Source organism: Arachis hypogaea, chromosome 1 (assembly GCF_003086295.3).
Source record: "Arachis hypogaea cultivar Tifrunner chromosome 1, arahy.Tifrunner.gnm2.J5K5, whole genome shotgun sequence".
NCBI classification, from domain to species: domain Eukaryota; kingdom Viridiplantae; phylum Streptophyta; class Magnoliopsida; order Fabales; family Fabaceae; genus Arachis; species Arachis hypogaea.
Window position 1 is genome coordinate 846,186 of NC_092036.1, and position 19,703 is coordinate 865,888.

A 19,703-nucleotide genomic window follows, 5' to 3' on the forward strand; every position below is an offset into this window, starting at 1 on the left:
CTTAGCAAATTCATAGAGGAACCTTGTACCAACCATTTGTAAGCGGCAAAACGAATTCTTCAATATATCAAAGATACTTTAAATGATGGTATTTATTATGAAAATACTAATGAAGTGAATCTTGTCGGTTACACTGATAGTGATTGAGCTAGAGATATAGAAACAAGAAAAAATATTTCAGGATTTATATTTCATCTTGGTCCTGGTGCAATTTCATGGTCTTCAAAGAAACAATCAATAGTTTATCTCTCTACAACAGAAACAAAATATATAACAGTAGCAAGTTGTGTAACACAAGCAATTTGGCTAAGAAGAATTTATATCTAAGGAGGGTATATTGTTATGGTATATTGTAAAACTTAAAAAAAATCTAAAAAAATCGTTACAAAGGATTTCTTCGATACCGATAACTTTTTATCTTCGGTTTCGTTGATTTTCTTTGAATTCTTACCCTTCTTTGCAAAAAGATAATAAGAAGTATCGATTTCCGAAGATATCTTTTTTTTTTTGCCCAGTTTTTGTCATTTTTGAAATTCTTTCAACATCAAATTTGTGTTTTTCAATTTCACCACTTTACTTTTTGAACGTTTCTTTTTAATAACAAAAGGCAAGGGTGTTCGCCCTAAATAATATAAATACGTAAGAAATAAAAAAACATTAAAGAATTGAGCCATATAAGTTCAAGATTCTGATAAAATAGACTTCTTAAAGCGAATGCATTCATTAGATTTAATAACATTATTTTGTTGTATCCAAACAAATTCAATCTATTTTATGAAAAAATGGTACCAATTAATCAATCTCCAAAACCACTTGTTAAAAACAATTTATTGTTGCATCTAAACATTTAGATGTTTATTAATCTGACTAATATTCAAAACCTTAAGTCGACAGTTCTTCATCCCTTTTTTATTCTCGCTTTCTTAATGTTTCTTTCCTTTCCATCCCTTTTTTATTCTCGCTTTCTTAATGTTTCTTTCCTTTCCAAAAAGAAAATTTGGCTCAGGATTACCCATTGTGAAAGTTATCACTTAGTAAGTTTTCATAGTAAGGCTCAATCAAAAATTTCGTCGTACCTCATTTTTTTTCCTTGCAATTAGAATGACATTAAGATATTTTTTTCCTTTCTATATCTTTTTTAAAACCCTACTTCTATAATCTTTTTTCATTCTTCCTTTCTTTTCCTTGCGATTATAATGGCATTAAGATATTTTTTTCTTTCTATATCTTTTTTAAAGCCCTACTTCTATAATCTTTTTTTTATACAACTTGTAATATTCGAAGGGTCGATTTTTTTCGTCTTAGATTTTACCTTTTTGAAGGAAGAAAATCTTTCATTATGATCTGGATTGGATCTTTCTCTTTTTTTCGGTTAGTAATTGAGATATTCTTTTGATTATTTTAAATAAAATAGAAATTCAATAAAGATATAAAAATTGAATAGAAATATCAAATTGATAATTACTTTTTAGAATTCATTCTGTATATAAATTAAAAATTCTTTATCTTATATAAATTCAATTAATTTAAAAATATAAAAATATGGTCAAATTTATATATAATTTGAGAATCTTTATAGAAGACTTCAAATAGCTTCAAAATTTAATAGATTCATAAATTAATAAAATATATAAGTCTAAATATATTATTCTTATTGAATATTTAAATTTAATTTTTTATTACTATTTTTTTCCTTTGTGATTTTATTCTATAAATTTAATTATATTAAATTGATACACTTTGAAAGTTGAATTCAATTTTTATTTTAAGATTTGTTTTTAAGTTTTACAAAATACCATAACAATATATTCCACTAACCAAATTACAAATATATTTAAAATGACATTGTAAATCAAGTCATTTTACAAATTAAAAAAATACTTGAAATGATTAATTCTAAAAGTTTAATTTAAAGAAAGCAATGTTGATTAAAAATTTTAAATCAATTTACATAGACTAAAATCTTCATAAATCATGGTTAAAAATTGAAAACATGATTAAAAAATTGAAGAAGCAAAGTTTGAATTAAAAATATTAATAATTTATTTACTAAAAAATATTAAAAATTTGAAAAATTACCAAAAATATTCAAAAGAGATATTTAATTATTAAAAGATTGATGACAAAATATACAAACTTTACAAACTTTATGATCATTACCTATGTAATTTTAGTTAAGAAAAAAAATTATTATTTTATTAAAAAAATTTATTATTTTATAAAATTTAGTCTATATAAAATCATACATGCTTTGTGTATTATGTTGTATTTTAAATAATAAATTTGTGTTATGAGAATTGAAAAGTGCTCCTTTATTTTATGAATACTATTGAATTTAAAAAATAAAAAATATGATAACATTATTTTTGTGAATGAGTGATTTTGAAAAGTATTATACTTACATATGTCCAAATATTAGGATATTTATATTAAACCAAAACGAAAAATAATATTTTTTCTTATTGTTAGAATCATACAAAATGGTAACTTTTTCAATCATTTTTAGAAAATAATTACACACTTCTTTTGATAAAACTATTCATTAAAGGATTTGATACAGAACAATACATTAAAGCGTTCATAGAAACTAAAAAAAAAAATTGATATAAATCAACATGTTATAAAATTATAATAAAAAAGGTTTCTAAAGTACTAAGAAACTAAACTAAAACATCACAGAATCTTAATTGAAGCGTTCATAGAAAGATATTATCCAATAAAAATGATAGAGATTAAAATAAAATGGCATTCAGAATGAGTAGGAGGATTGTCTTTCATCACATGAATAATCATAAGATGACAATAAACATATTCCTCATCATGCCGGAAAAGAAATACGAAAAAAAGGTATTTAAAAAAGAAAAGGAAAAACTGAAAAGAAAAAAAAAAGAAAATGCAAAAGCAGAAGGAAATGGAAGAGTGGAATCCTCTCAGACAAATGCCTCGATTTGTCGTCAGTTTTGTTAAGAATGGATATCGGACTCGTCATCAATAATTTAATCATCACTGAGAATACCACACAACACTCATCGTGTTCGTTCAAAACTTGCACAAAACTATATTAATTATTCAGAAAGAATAAAAACAATCAAATAAAAATAGAAGGAAAAAGAAAAAGGCGATGAGAGGGAGGAGAGAACAAAGAGATCGAAGAACCATCTCAACGGATCAATCGAATTTGGGGTTTTCGCCTATCCAGAGCTGATAAAAATTGAGATCGGCTTCTCCAATTTTGCAATTTATAGAGAAATGAGAGTGACTGTGAGCACCTGTTATTTAGGGTTTGCGAGTCCTAAGGGTGGCTGTGAGCTCATATTATTTAGGGTTTATTGGGCCTCACCTTCCAACATTAATGGGTCAGCATCTAGAACTAATATAAAACAAAATGCAACTAATTGGGCTCATAAAAGAAAATGTAGTAATGTAACAAAAAAAATATCCAATGGATCACGCTCTCTACAGTAAGGTTACCACCCTAAGCATTTCTTTACGGTTCCACATGGGTAGTGGGTTTACTCCCCATCCCCTTGTAACATCATGTAGTCATGATGGGTAATGGGTATCCGTCACCTCTTGAATACTAAAATTCTCTCAGATATGTGTCGCTAAAAGATTTTAGTGTTAATAAAAAAAATTTTAATCACTAATCCGCTTAAACAAGTGTCGGGAGTTCGAATCCCGCGTTGTGCATGCAGTAATCCATTGGCCAGCAACAAACCTTTAAATGGAATTCAGTATTGCGGCAGATTAATCCTTGCCCTGCCGGGATGGGAGATACTGTGGGAAACCAAAAAAAAATTTTAATAGCTACAAATCCTATAATTTTTAGCAGCAATTATTCTCGCAAATTTATATGGCCACTAAAGCTAATTGTAGAATTTTTCATTTTGTTCACTTTTAGTTATCATTATTATTTTATCTAAAACTTTAAAAACCTTTTAATTATATTATAGTTATTTTTTTTACATAAAAAAATATACAAATAAAATTAATTATAACTGAATGAAAAATTTCATTAATTTTCAAGTAACCTTGTAATTTGTCACCAAATCTAAATATTTTTCCTGTTGAGTTTTACTTCAATCTTTATCGTTGCTAAAGTGAATCAAGTTACAGAACATGCTTAGTGCACACTTAAAATGCTATGAGAATTGAAGACAAGCCGAAGGAAAATCATATTAAAATACTAAATCTAGCAATTTTAACTTGTGTCCTTAGAATATAAATTAGCTAAACCCATTAAATATTAAAGACTTAAAAAGAGAGGAGCATTGATTGCCACGACCCACGAGTTTACAACTTTTTGAACTAATAGATACTCACAGAACACTACAAAGATTTTCTGGTCCGTTGTGCAATCAACAAATTTTTGTCTCTGCATATCAAATAATTTGAGAGTAATTTGGTTTATTCTGTATACCTTTAATTAAAGCAATCAGAGACTACTTTATATGGCGTGTCGGAGCAATCAAACACTTGTACTATTCATTGTGTAAATTATTTCCGTTGCTAGAGTTATAAGAAATTGACAATTCCCCTTAACTAGTTAATTAATTTGACATGTCTTAAGGTTTATATAATGCCGATGGAGGTAAATGAAATTATTAGGATCATATTGAGAGTAATGCTTACTAATTTAACGATGTTAGTATCAAGGAAGTTGCACACATTTACATACTTGAAGGAAGCACAAAACATTGAACACTGATGATGTTAGTATGTTACATTAATTATGTCATAAGAAAAATTTTCTAATGGATTTGGATATATGAATCGCAGAGGATAAGAACTCTTTAGATATGAAAGATAGTAAATCACCAATATAACTTATATATCGGTACAAAAATGTAGCAAATCCTCAATGAGAAAAACAAAACAAGGAAATATCATCGGTTAATGCAATTAGTAAAAATGACAGTGGTTAAAATCGAATCGGTAATCGAACCGATTAAATTATTAATATATTAATTTATTGATTTAATTGGTAAATTGTTAGTTGAACTGATAGAATTGGTTCTACATAAATAAAAATATAAAATAATAAAAAATTTAAAATTAAAATTTAAAATACATATATTTATTAGTTTTTGTTAAATTAGTCAAATTTTAATAAATTATAATTAACAAATTATAATCTAATAATTATTAAATAAGTATATAAAATTTTAGTATGTTTTATAATAAAAAAATTTTATTTTATTTTTATATTAAAGTAATTATTTTTTATTTTAATAACTGACTAATTAGTTTATATTTATTATATTGTTATATAATATATGTATTTTTTAAAAAATAATATTTATAAATATTATATAATCATAACAAATATAATTAATTTAAACATAAGTGAGTAAAAAAAATTAAAATAGTATCTAAAATAATTAATCATTAGCATATAAAATAATAAAAAAGAATATAATTTAGTGGCCAAGAAAGCATATGGTTATAAGAAAGACTCAAATTTAAACTATATTTTTATTAATTTTAAAATTTAGCAATTTAATTGAATCAATTTTGACTGGTTCTTATTTTTAAATAATCTTAAAATTAGATTAGACCAATTGACAGTTTAATTTACTGACTTTTAGTCGAACCGACCAATCCAATCTAATTTTTACAACTATAATAAAAACAGCAAATACATAATAAGGCATCATGTCATATTTATTCATGAGATATATAAATCATATTAGAGGAGAAACTAAGCACAAGGTAGTAATGAGCAAATTACCTTTGTAACCTTAGGTGCTACCTAGCTTTTGTAATAAACTTTTAATAATAGTTGCATAGTAATATTTTGTCTCAAAAAGTTACTCCATTACTTTATTGAATTTTAATTTTTCCATAATAATACTAGCTACATATAATTAGTTGCAAAACAAATTAATTTGTAATAATACTAACAAAATAATAATAGTAATACAAAATATTGCACCATCAATTTGTTGCAACACAAATTAACAAGAAGTTAAAAAACAAATTGAATAGAATAAAGACAAGAGAAAATGCTTAATAAAATCAAGATTCACATTGAGAAGAGAATTAGAATCTAGAACACAATTCAAATTTCAATAAAACAGAAAAAGTTTGATTGCGAAAAATATTTAGATATTCATTAAGATTGAAAAGAAAACCGAAAAAAATTTGAGCTATAATAAAAAAGATGGAATGACGAAGATAAAAAAAAAATAAAAAATAGATAAAGTAACATGTATAAAGATGCAATAGAAAGGGCAAAAAAAATTTGCAAAGAGAATTAAGAGAATTTGAGAAGAAAGAGAGAGAGTGAAAAAGTGAAAAAACAAGAAAGAGAATTTAGATGATTTAAGAATTAAAATTTAACAACTAATATATATTAAGAATTTTGAAGTAATTTTATTTTATTATCTATTTTTCTCTCCATCTCTTTGTTTTTTTTTTTCACTATATTTAGAATCTGATATCTTTATTTTTAACAAATTTTAGCTAAACCTTTCTTTTATTATAATATAACTATTTTGATTAAATCTTAGAACTTTTGAATACATAATCTAAATAGATTAAAATCTTTTTTTATTTTCAAAAGTTTTAAAAATATTACTCTCTATATTTCCGGCCTCTTATTAGTTAAAATTTGGTTAAAAGTTAACTCTACACCTAATATTACTCTTAATTATACAAAAATATTTAGAAAATAATAAAAAATAATTTAAAATAACATAAAATTATTTTATTTTATAAATTATTAATTATTACTAAAATAATTAAATAATACTAAATTAAACAAATAATTTTAAAACGTTATTTCTATCTCTATCGTTATCTAATGCAAGACAAGATGCGGCAACCAGTTGTTTCATGTTTGAAGCTTGTCAATGAAACGACGTTTCACATTCTCTTCTCAATCTTTTCCAGTTTTTCGTAATTGGCGCAGACTTCAACAAGTTCCATACGTTGCTGCTTCTCATCGATTTTGGTGGAAACTCAGGTACAGTTAGGGGTGGCAAGCGGGGAAGCCCGCCCCGCCCCGTCAGAAGCCCGTCCTTTGGCGGGTTGGCCCGCTCCGCCCCGCCTAGTGAGGCGGTCCTAAAATCCTAGCCCGCCCCGCCTAACTGCGGGCTGGCGGGCTGGCGGGCTAAGCCCGCCAAAGCTCCTCTTTTTTTTTTTACTATTAACTACTAGGTAATATATATAATTTCACAACTATATTAATAAATTTATAATTTCTAATGGCATAAAAAATTATATTTTTTATATTCACAAACATTAAAATCTTTGTAATTATAAATATCTAATAAATATAATTATAAACCAAATTTTCATTTAAAATATAAGTATAAATATTCTCTCCAAAGCAAAATAAATATAATCCAAAACATAATTATAAATATTGTCTCCAAAATAACATAAACATAATTCAAAACACTCCATTTTTATCTTCACACTCTTGTAAGTTAGGTTCGGGGAAGCTAGGTTTTGGCAAAAAGATTGCAAAAATACCCCCTCACTAATAAAAATCTTAGCCCAGCGGGGAAGCCCGCTCCGCCCCGCCAAAGCCCGCCAAAACTCGTGGTTTAAACGGTGCGGGTTAGGCGGACTTTTGCTATTTGGCGGTCCCGATTTTTCAGCCCAACCCGCCTTTTTTGGCGGGTTACACGGGCCGGCCCGGCGGGTTTATGCCCGTTTGCCACCCCTAGGTACAGTCAACTTCACTTGAAGTTAATACCTGAGAATTGTTAGATAATTTGGTTGATTTGACTAAATTTTCATCTAACGACTCTTAGATATTAACTTCACGTGAAGTCGACTTCACTTGAGTTTTCACCATCGATTTTTTCCCTCCATATTATCATTATTCTACGATAATGACATCTTAATTTTGTGTGATAAATTCCTAAATCATATTGAATTAGGTCCACACTCATTTGATTCAAATATTATGAAATAATTATTTTTCACAACTTTAGTCTGTTAGATAAATTAAGATATGTATGTGATTACTTTACTTTTATGCTGGTTGACATGTTTTTTGTTCATTTTCTTTTTCTAAATTTAAGGTATAGACTACACAAATTCTTCTGTATTTTGTGCGTAAAATTATTTATTTTTATTAAAAAGAATAAAAATAAGAAAAATTAACCTATTTTATATTTTAATTATAAAAATTCTTATATCATATTACAAACTAATTCTCCTAAACCGAAACACAGTTACATTGAACTACAAGATTAACTTTGTATCTTATAATTAATTTGTTTGTAAAATTAGTTAAGTGTGATTATACATAACTATATGTTATTTTATATGATAAAACTATTTATTTTAAAAATTAAATTATTAAATAAAATCACATAAATATTATGTACCTAACAAATGTATGATAAATCTGTGTGTGGGCCTCTACGTTCATTTGATAGATTTTGCTGGAACTATGTAAGATATATGATATGATTGAACCGTAATTGGTTAGAGCATTAAAGCCTAAAGGTGATGAGTCAATAATGGTGTCAATTTAATTGATATTAAAAATAATAAAGGATAAAAATAAGTACCCTTAAAATATATCAGCTTAATTTTAATATATTAACAATATAAAATATTTTATATAATTATTTAATTCATAAAATTATATAATTAGATTAGTTTAATTTTAATATATTAATAGTGTAAAGTATTTTACTAAATTATATAATGACATTCGTTTTTTTAAATGATTATTCACACAATTAATATAAAAGATAATTATTTTTATTATGTGATATTACGTAAATTAGATGTACGTATTGTTGCGACCCAACCCGGCTGGTTTCATAATAGACCCGACCGGTACGCCCCTTTGCCGGGTCCGGACGACCGCCTCGCGAGGCACCTTTCCTCCTGGGTGCCAGCTCACCTGGTGACAGCTAGCAAGGGAAAGCTTCGCAGAAAGTGGGTCTGTCCGTGCGAGACCCACCTCTGACACAGTATATATGGGGAGGGTCCTACTCCTCTCCCAAGATACGTAATCACAACATTTCTCTTTTACTGTCTGTACCTCAGAGTGTTTTTGCAAGTGGCATCCCCTTTTACTCGTCAAGAGATCGGGAGGACGACAGCTAAATCATCTCGCCAAGACAGGACCCATCTTCACACCCAACTAACAACTCGAACCGTCCGGTAGGATAACTTATCGAACACATATAAATTTATTTTATACAGTACATCAAAATATTAAATTCTAATTAAACATATATATAAAATTATTTTATATTAATTGTGTATGAAATTGAAATTCAAAATATATACGACAAATTTCCAGGAAATGGATAACAACGAAGGCAACATGAACAAGATCACTTTGCAGACGTGGTATATAACTTTAATGACCAAGTTGTAGCGCACCGTCGCCGTTTCTTTAAAATTTGTTGTCCTGTTTGGCTGTTTTCTATTCATGATTGCAACGCACTAACGCATTCGTTGATGACACTGGAGCAGTGTCTTATTCGTGCTGTCGTTCTAATCATATCCTTCTTCTAGTTGTGTTGGTTTGATTTTGATATAAAACGTCTTGAATATTAGCCCCACAAGAATCAAAATTTGCTAAGGCGGTGTCCTACATCTAACAATCATAGAGGCCCAAAAAGTTCCACATTCACCAAGGGAAATCCTCAATTTTATCTTTCATTATCTCTATTGCCTTAGCTCTTAGGCTTTTGTTTTAATGGAACATTGTTATGACTGGTCGCCTTTCTAATGAATAGAGTATTATTCACAAATTAGGCACGCCTTCCTTTTAATTTAGTCCAGCTCTGATCTATTAGTGAAAGATTTATAATTTTTTTTGGAATTTAATTTTAATGCACTAACAGTATATATAATTGTTAAATTATATTTACTTTTTTAAATAACTATTTATAATGTCAAAATAAAAAAATAGTTATTTTTATTAATATAACGATACGTAATTAAATGTACGTATAAAACTATTTTATATTGATAAACTATTAAAATTAAATCATTTTTTTTCTTTTGAAATATTCGTGAAGGATTTTGAAATGTGGAGTAAATATCAATCTGGTTCTTATCTATTTTTACGAAGAATAATAAGATGTCTGTTGTCCAAAAAAAAAGAAATCCTTCAACCATCAACCTTTTTATTTTAGGACAATACGACTTCTTTATTAAAAGATGTGTTAAATAATAACGAAAATTAGTTTTGTGGCGGGTTTTATTTGTAATTTGTGGGGGTTTTAAACGTCCACAAACTATTAATAAGTTATTTTTAAAAAATTCTTTCATCGGTAGTTACGTGGAGAAAGATCATTGCTGAAAATGATATTGCAGAAGAAAAAAATAATTACAGTACGAAAATTTTTTAAAGAGAAAAATAGCATCGAACAAGTATCGAACAATAAATAAAATAAAATAACATTAATATTGATGATATTTGTATTGGTAACGATGAGCGTAGAAGAAATAACAATGGTGATAAAGTATGGTTATACAATAGAAATAGGTAAGGGAAAATTGATAATAATAAAAATGAAGAAGGTGATGGTAGTAGTGATCATAGTTAGTTATATCATTGAAAAAAATTTTGTAGAAGATTTTAAACCCCTACAAATTACAAGTAAAATTTTTACAAAATTAATTTTCATTACTATTTAACGAATGTTTTGACAGAAGAATCGTATTGTTTTAAAATAAAAAAGTTGAGAATAGAAAAAATATTTTTTTTTTAGACAAAAAACACCTTGTACTTTGTGAAAACAGACAAATGAATAAATGACGGATTGAATTTTTACTCATAAAATGTTAGTATAAAAGAGTGATACAATATAATCAACAAAATTGATCATTTTTAACTAATATTTAATTAATTATAAATTTTAATAATATAAAAATAAAATATTGATTCAAAATATTCATTAATATTGATAAAAAAATATTAGTCCTAACATTTTTCATAATATAATCCGGTTTTAATAGAGAGTGAACTCTTCTTTGACTAACAATGAGCATAAAGTAATAAGTAGCAAAAATGATAAATAAAATAAAATAAAATAAAATATTAGTTGATTATTAATTAAAAATTGGTTTCTAATCTTCTACCAATATGATAACAGTGAAACAAAAAACTAACGATGAAATGTTTTTTTTTTTATGATTACAAATTCACATATCTCTAAAGAAGGAAGTAGAAAAAATAATGATGAAACCTATATGAAACTTTTAATAACTCATTTATATAGACATGGTCTTTAATTAACTAATAATGTTAAATGGCCAACAGATTTTATTATTTTTTATTAGTATTTTTAGTTAATAATTTAATTTTTTTGTCTACTAATTTAATAATATATTTTTAATTTATATTGTTAAATATTATTAACTAATTACTAACAAAAAAATAAATAAATAAATTTTGCTAACTCTCTAATATTTCTTTTATACAATAAAGAGTTGAACTGGGTTCTTCACTTTTAAGACTAAAAGACTCAAGTTGAAGTCCTTAGATGTTTAAGACCATATATAAAAGGCCACCACTATGGTGGCTTTCAATGTGGTGGCTATAAATGCCTATATATTGATCTATCAATTTAACAATGACACATAGTATATTTTTTTGTAAGGGTTATGTTAAATAATTATTAATTTTTTTTAAACAACATAACAACAGACTTTAAAATTAGTTCAATTCACATAAAATATACTATATTTTAAATTATTCACTTAAATTTTAATATGAGAATAATTATCTGCACACCTAATAAATTGAATATCCGATATATCTATTATTCACATTATTTAATATTTTCATTGTCTACTTATACTTTTCTTTTTTGTAATTAATAATTTTAAATTTTACTTGACTAATATTAAAATTTAATTAATAATAGTAACTTTAGACTTCAATTTTTTTATTGCGGAATAAAATGATTATTTTAATTAAAAATAAAAGATATAAATAATTATTTATTATCGTGAGAAAAAAATTAATGCAATGTAAGTATTTTTAGATATTATCATTTTTTAAATTTTGGGCATTGGTAGCGCTCCATTTCCGACGACGAAAGAAAACGATAAATCATTTTTTTTGTCAAAATATGATAAATGGTATAATTTTTTTCTTTTATTTACAGACTCATAAACATGTCATTATTTATTAATAGAACTGAAACGTATTTCAATTTTTCATTTTGTATAATTGAAAATATCATTTTATAAAGTTCATAGTCACCATAGCCACCAAAACTTGTGGCCACCATAGACTACACCTATATAAAACTAAAAATAAATTGTTACAAAGTTATTGACATAAGCCTTATTACAAATTAAAAATCTCTTGTTACAAAAAGATTTTATATTTTAAAAGAGAAGTATTAGGGAGTCAGTAACTTTTGTGATTTGTAACTATTAAATAGTCATCAATGATAATTTTAATTGTGTGAGATTGAAGTGAGATTTCATTCAATAATTCACTTTTCTTTGCTGATTACATGCTGGCTAGAATTTAATAAAGTTGCTGTCCCTTAGATTTTTCTATTTTAAAAATAAATAATATTTTGTAACAAAATTTTTAACAAAAGATGTTATGAATTCATATATTTTTTGTATTAAAAAACTTAAAGAATCATCCAACAATATAAAAAGACAATATATGATACAACAAAGTCAACTCCAAAATTATTAAGATCTTGGCATATAAGATCTTATCATATCCATTCACATTATTCTTTTTCCAAATTTGCTTTTATTTAGTTTAGTTTACAGAAATAATTGTTGTGATGACAAATATAATTGTTGGAATAAGAATATAGCCCAAATTATTTTGTGATTTAATGTGTGTTAATTAAGTGTAACAGGTATGACTTAAGTTCATGAGAAGAGCTGTTAGATAATTCATTCTGATGAAGCAACAATAGTGTGATCAAAATACTGGCTTAGATTATATTAGTTCCAACTTGATGAAAAAGAAAAGAAAATGATAGAATTGGAGCACTTATCATTAGCAAAGACAAGGGGATCGGAAATCAAGATAGTACACTTGGCACCAATCAAGCGGAACAATGATATTAGAATTGGTGATTTTGTAGCACGCATAACAATGGAAAAATTGGTGCATTTCAGTTTGATGTACCAATTTTTTTAAAAAAAATTTGGAAGTAATTTTTTAAATAAATTTGTCAGATTATTACTTGAATGAATCTGTTGGACATTAATTGTCTCTTAATTTTGAAGATTACAAGTGAAGAAGAATTTAGGATAAATATACTTTGTTCTATCACCTTTGATATATCCATCCTTAAGTTGAGCAATGCATGTTGTATTATCTTCAAATAGAACAGTTAGAGCTATCTTATTATCAATAAATCCACATGATGACAGAATATATTGGATCAAACTCTTGAGCTAAAAACACTCACGACTAGCATATCATGTATTGCTAATATTTTAGCATGATTAGAGGAGGTTGATGCTATCGTCTGTTTCGTAGACTTCCATGATATAGCTGTATCACCATATGTGAACAAGTATCCTGTTTGAGATCTCCATTTGTGTGGATCAGACAAGTATCCTACATCTGTATAGCCAACTAGTTGTGACTTGGATCCATAGGGATAAAACAATCTGATATCAACCGTTCCATAAAGATATCGAAAAATTTGTTTGATTCCATTCCAATGTCTTCTGGTTGGAGAGGAACTATACCTTGCTAGTAAATTCACCGCAAATGATATGTTAGGTCGTGTGTTATTAGCAAGATACATTAGCGTTCTAATGGCACTAATATATGGTACTTCAGGATTAAGGATATCTTCGTTTTTGGCCAATAATAGTATTAACATATTCTTCTTTCGTTCTCTTTTACTGAGTAGCTGGCCAGAAACGGATTCAAGAATGATGATATATGCCCGCGTGTTTTCATAAAGAAATCTATATTTGGGTTCATTATAATTGCTGTGTACGTTGATGATTTAAATATCATTAGAACTCTTGAAGAGATTCCAACAATTATAAAACTTTAAAAGAAGAGTTTGAGATGAAAGATTTTGGAGAAGACTAAATTTTGTCTCAGCTTGCAGATCGAGCATACAAAAAATGGGATCTTTATTCATCAAACGACATACACAGAAAATATCTTGAAAATATTTTATATGGATAAGTCGCATCCCTTGAGTACCCCAATGATCGTAAGATCTTTGGATGTGGAAAATGATCAATTTTGTCCTAAAGAAGAAAATGAAGATATCATTGGTCTTGAAGTACCGTATTTTAGTGCCATTGGAGCACTAATGTATCTTGCTAATAATACACGACCCGATATATCATTTGCTGTGAATTTACTAGTAAGATATAGTTCCTCTCCAACAAGAAGACATTGGAGTGGAGTCAAAAAAATCTTCCGATATCTTTATGAAACGGTTGATATGGGATTATTTTATCCCTATAGATCCAAGTCACAATTAGTTGGCTATGCAGATGCTGGATGCTTGTCTGATCTATATAAAGGGAGATCTCAAACAGGATACCTATTCACATATGATGGTACAGCTATATCATGGAGGTTCACGAAATAGACGATTGCGGTAACATCCTATAATCATGCTGAAATACTAGTGATACATGAAGCTAGTCGCGAGTGTTTTTGGCTGAGGAGTTTGATCCAATATATTCTGTCATCATGTGGACTGATTGATTAGAAGATAGCTCTAACTGTCCTATTTGAAGATAATACAGCATGTATTGCTCAGCTTAAAGACGGATATATCAAAGGTGATAGAACAAATCATATTTCTCCAAAATTCTTCTTCACTCATGATATTCAAAATCAAGGAACAATTGATGTTCAACAGATCCGCTCAAGTGACAATCTGGCAGATTTATTTACAAAGTCACTCCCAAAATCCTCCTTTGAAAGATTGGTACATGAGATTGGGATGCGCCGATTTTGAGACATCAACTGATGTCGACAAGAGGGGGAGACTGTACTCTTTTTTCCTTGGTCAGGTTTTTTCCCATTAGGTTTTTCTTGATGAAGTTTTTAATAAGGCAGTCCCCATTACTAAAGATATTGTATTCTTTTTTTACTAGATTTTTCTTTAGTAAGATTTTAACGAGGAAATAATCTTAAATGGTCATTCAAGGAAAAGTGCTGTGATAAGAATCTGATGTGGATACCCATTCTAATGAAGCTTAGTTTACCAAGGATGACTCCATTTATTATAGTTTGAAAAGATGTCATCATGTGCACATATAAATACACACTACAATTAATAACAACAGTCTCCTCTCTATCTCTCCCTGTATTTTCTATATACAAAACTTTCTCCTCTCTTTTTATATGTTGCTAATATATAATAGTAATAAATATATAAGTTACTTCTATTATTATAGTAAAATAATTATATTAGTAAATATTAAAATTAAAGTCTTTTATTCACATTTTTTATTTTATATTTGGTATATCTTTTATTTATTTTATAATAGAAAGCATTTATTATGAACTATGATATCTCAACAAAAGGAGTCAAAGGCCTTCAATTCGGAGAATGAACATCTCCAGCTTCTGGGGCAGGTTCACAATGATGTATGAATATATAGTAGTCAATCGAGAGTCAATATATAATGTTTCTCAAGTTCGTCGTCTTTTCTGCTATACATGTCTCTTTGAACTTGGCATATAAAATGGGCATAGTTCACACTATAGCCATCTTAATTATTACATGGCCAGGCCGTATGCACCATTTTGTGATAACTTTGGTGCTAGGAGATAGATCAAATTTGATAAAAACAAATTGAATTAGTCGAGTGGTTATTAGTTTATTTAATTAAGTATTGGAGTTTGAATTTTATTTTGTGTATATATAATAATTTATTGATTAACGATAAATTTTTAAATATATTTTAAATTATTGATGAATTAACTTTTAACCTGCAAGATTAAAAATACTGCAAAAGATAATTTAAAAAAATTGAAAAATATATATGTTGAAATCTTTCTTCTTTATAAATTCTCTAAACTATTTTGTTAGGAGAAAAAAACTCGACATTCAAAATTAGTTATCTAATTAAAAATTAAAGGATACAGTATATTTTTTATTATTTAATTTAAAATTTGATAAAAATTTTAAAAATACTTTTAAGTTTTATTTTGTTTTGATTTTGTCCTTAAAATTTTTTATTTGTATCAAATATACTCTTGACAGTTAAATTTTTAAAAAGTTTAGGACCAATACAATAATACTGCATGATATCTAGCTATATCTGATTTGTTTGTATTGAAAGTTGTTTTTGTAAAATTGTTGCTAAATTCATCCTAAATTTTTTGAAACATTAGCCACTAGAAATATATTTGATGTAAATAAAAAATTTTTAGGATAAAATTAAAACAAAATAAAACTTAAAAATATTTTTAAGATTTTTAATAAATTTCAAAAACAAAAAAATTTTACCCAAAATTAAAAAGCTACACAAATTTAAATCGTCTCAGCTTTTTTTTAAGATGATAATAAGAGAAAAACCCAAAGATCAGCAATATTTATTTTTTTATTAGTATTTTTAACTGTTTATCTAATTTTTTTAGTTTTACAATCTAAGAACATATTTTTAATTTATATTTTTAAATCTTATTAATTAATTACTTACCAAAAATAATACCAAATTTTGTTGGTCACCTAATATTTTTTCGATAATAAATAGATGTCCGCTTTCTGAGATATATAAGTAACGAGACAAAATATGTTAGCTTGTGATTTTGTGAGACTTGTTACACATATAAGTCTTTTTGGCATATGAATTTATACAAGTCAGCCCAAATCCAACAAAAACAGCTCTCAATTTAAAGAGTGTGTAAACACGCGATTCCTCAACTTTGAATAACGCGAAATTAGAAATGGTTCTTCTTCAACGTTTGTATTTCACATTCTTCCTCCTCCTCATTCTCCTTCTTTTTCTTCTTCTTCTTCACGTTTTCATCCCATTGTGGTTCTTTTTATTATTGTTATTGTTGCTGCATTTTTTTCCTCCTCCTCTTTCTATTGATTTTGCAATATTATGTATTTTTTTTCTTCCTTGTTTGATTTTTTCTCCCAAAAAAAATTATAAAAAACAAAATAAAAAGATGAGGAAAAAAAACAGTAGAAGATGAAGAGAAGGAAGAGGAAGAGTTTTGAATTATGCAGAACTTATCAGAATAAAAATACACTCAAATATCTTCGTGTTATACCCAAATATCTGTGTTACACCCAAATTTGCTGAAATACAGAAAAATGTTTCATTTAATGCTGCATTTTTTTCTTCCTCTTTCTTTTCTTATTTCTTTCTTTCTTTTAGTTAAATGAATGTAAGTTCATCATTTTCCAAGTAATTTTGAAGCATTATCTGTTTTTTCTTCTTCTTTTTTTGATTTTTTTTGTTTTTATTCTTGTTAAGAGAGTAAAATAAGAAGAAACTTGAGAAAGTAAAACAAAAAGACAAAGATGAATAAGGAAAGAAGAAGAAGAAGATGGTGATGATGATAAAAAAAAGAAGCAGTAAAAGATGAGAAGGAGGAAGAAGAAGAATTTTGAATTATGAAGAAGTTATTAGAATAAAAATACATCCAAATATCTTCGTATTACACCCAAATATCTCTGTGTTACACCTAAATTTGCTGCAAATATAGAAAAATGTTTTCTCTAATACTATGGGCTTGTTTGGGTGAGCTTTTAAGAAAAGATCTTTTTTCGAGTTATCTTTTTTTAAAAGATCTTATAGAAAAGTAAAAGTAATTTTATGTTTGGATATCTCATGTAAAAAGGTCTTTTTATCTATCAATTATGTTTGGGTATAACAATATAAAAGTACTTTTTTGTTTATTTATTACATGAAAAACATCTTTTTTTTAAGAAAAAAGATCTTTTAAAAAAAGATGTAAATTACAACTTCTCAAAAAAGATCTTTTTTTTTATTTTACTAGTGCTTTTACTTTTACTACTAGAAATTTGCCAAACACGTTAAAAAATTAAAAAAAAATCTTTTTTCTTTGAAAAAAGATCTTTTTTTAACAAAATAATGACGCCCAAACATGCACTATATTTTTTTTTTTGAATTGAACTAATTGGATTCAAAACAATAAAAGAAGGAGAAGAAATTCCAATAAAAAAGAAGGAGGACGAGGAAGAGGTAGTATTAATGACAACGATAATGAAAAAGAAAAATACAGAAAAAAAACGTACAGTAACGACACAAAACGTGTAAATATAAATGACTTATAAAGACTTGTACGTGAAAAACGCTTGTATCCGAAGAATACTTTAATTCAAAAGCATTATATCCAAACTTCTTGGCAGAATTACACTCGTGTTTGGGGGGGATCGTTGAAGGAAATGCTAGAGCCTAGAGGTTCTATACTAAAGTCATTAAAATCCATGGAATCTAATTAATAGTGTGATCAAACCTTTCCCCAAGCATATTTGATCTCCGATCAGTACTTAGTAAAAGACTACTACCAAAGGCGATATTAGAAAAGTTGGTGTTTTTCTTTTTAAAATTTTTGTAAGACTCTGTGTACAGTGTAATTGCGTAAACCCCGGCATTAGTTAAGAAAAGTTTCGATATCATATTGAAGTTTTGGATGAAAAACTTATTGAACTCAAATGTGAATGATATCATAACTGATGATTAAATAATAAAACAAAAATATAAAATTAAACTCGATCCTAAAACTAAACAAAACAACTTAAATCTTTAATTTAAATTTAAATAAACAACAAATTTATATATTCTTTGACAATGTGCATTCCTCATATTTATTTCTATAAAATTATGTTCTCCACTTCTTGATATGATTGACCTGATTTTTCTTCAACATCGCAGGGTGCACATTTTTTTTCTCCCGAACAAGGAAAGATGAAAATGTAAAAGAAAAGATTTTAATCCACTATCATTTGATGTTGGAATCTTAAATAGTTATCGAGATAACTAACATGTACACTAAAAATACAAGTTAAAATTGTTAGTAATAAAAAATTTTAAATAATTAAATTTAATAAATATACAATAATTATATAAAAAATTTAAATTTTATATATTTTTTAATAAATTTTTTTAATTGATAATTTTATTATATGTTTTTAGAATAAATATTAACTAAATTCTTAAAATAATTATGTTTGATATCAAATAATCAATCATTATTGAATAATGAGAACAAAAACATTTCCAAAGAAATTTTTTTGCACTTTTGTTTAGCATTGTGAGTTTCAAAAAATGGGATATCCCATAAACTGAAAGGATATTCGGCTACTGAAGTCTGAAGATGGCTGACAGTAGGAGTAGGCCTTATAATTTATGACATTATTTATTACTTTCTGTTTTATGTCATGGCAGCAGTTCACAAAACTCCTTTGTCCTTTTATTCAACTACTAATAAGTTTTAGCAACGGATTTGGATCTTCTAAAATTTAAATTTTATTTTAGAGAGTAAATTGTGATCTTTTATCCTTGAATAATTTTTCTTTCATATTTATTCTTGGTCTCACCTATAAAATCAATAATAAAAGATCACACTTTATTCTTTAAAATAAAATTCAAACTTTAGAAAATTCAAATTCGTAACAAAAAGTAACAAGTTGGTTTAGTTCAGATATTTGAATGATGTTTGGGGTCTAATTACACTACAGTTTGATAAGAAGTTTATTATTATTATTATTATTATTATTATTATTATTATTATTATTATTATTATTATTATTATCTCT

At 26.6% G+C, this 19,703-nt stretch overlaps 2 non-coding genes across 2 annotated transcripts; both read right to left on the bottom strand.

Moving 5' to 3' along the window:
* Positions 1 to 2,749: 2,749 nt before the first annotated feature.
* Positions 2,750 to 2,827, bottom strand: LOC112714687 (small nucleolar RNA Z105). Its single transcript, XR_003159324.1, has one exon. It is a non-coding gene; the product is annotated as a small nucleolar RNA Z105 (small nucleolar RNA).
* Positions 2,828 to 2,925: 98 nt separating this feature from the next.
* On the bottom strand, positions 2,926 to 3,012 carry LOC112714896 (small nucleolar RNA SNOR75). The gene has a single exon (XR_003159394.1). It is a non-coding gene; the product is annotated as a small nucleolar RNA SNOR75 (small nucleolar RNA).
* Positions 3,013 to 19,703: the final 16,691 nt, after the last annotated feature.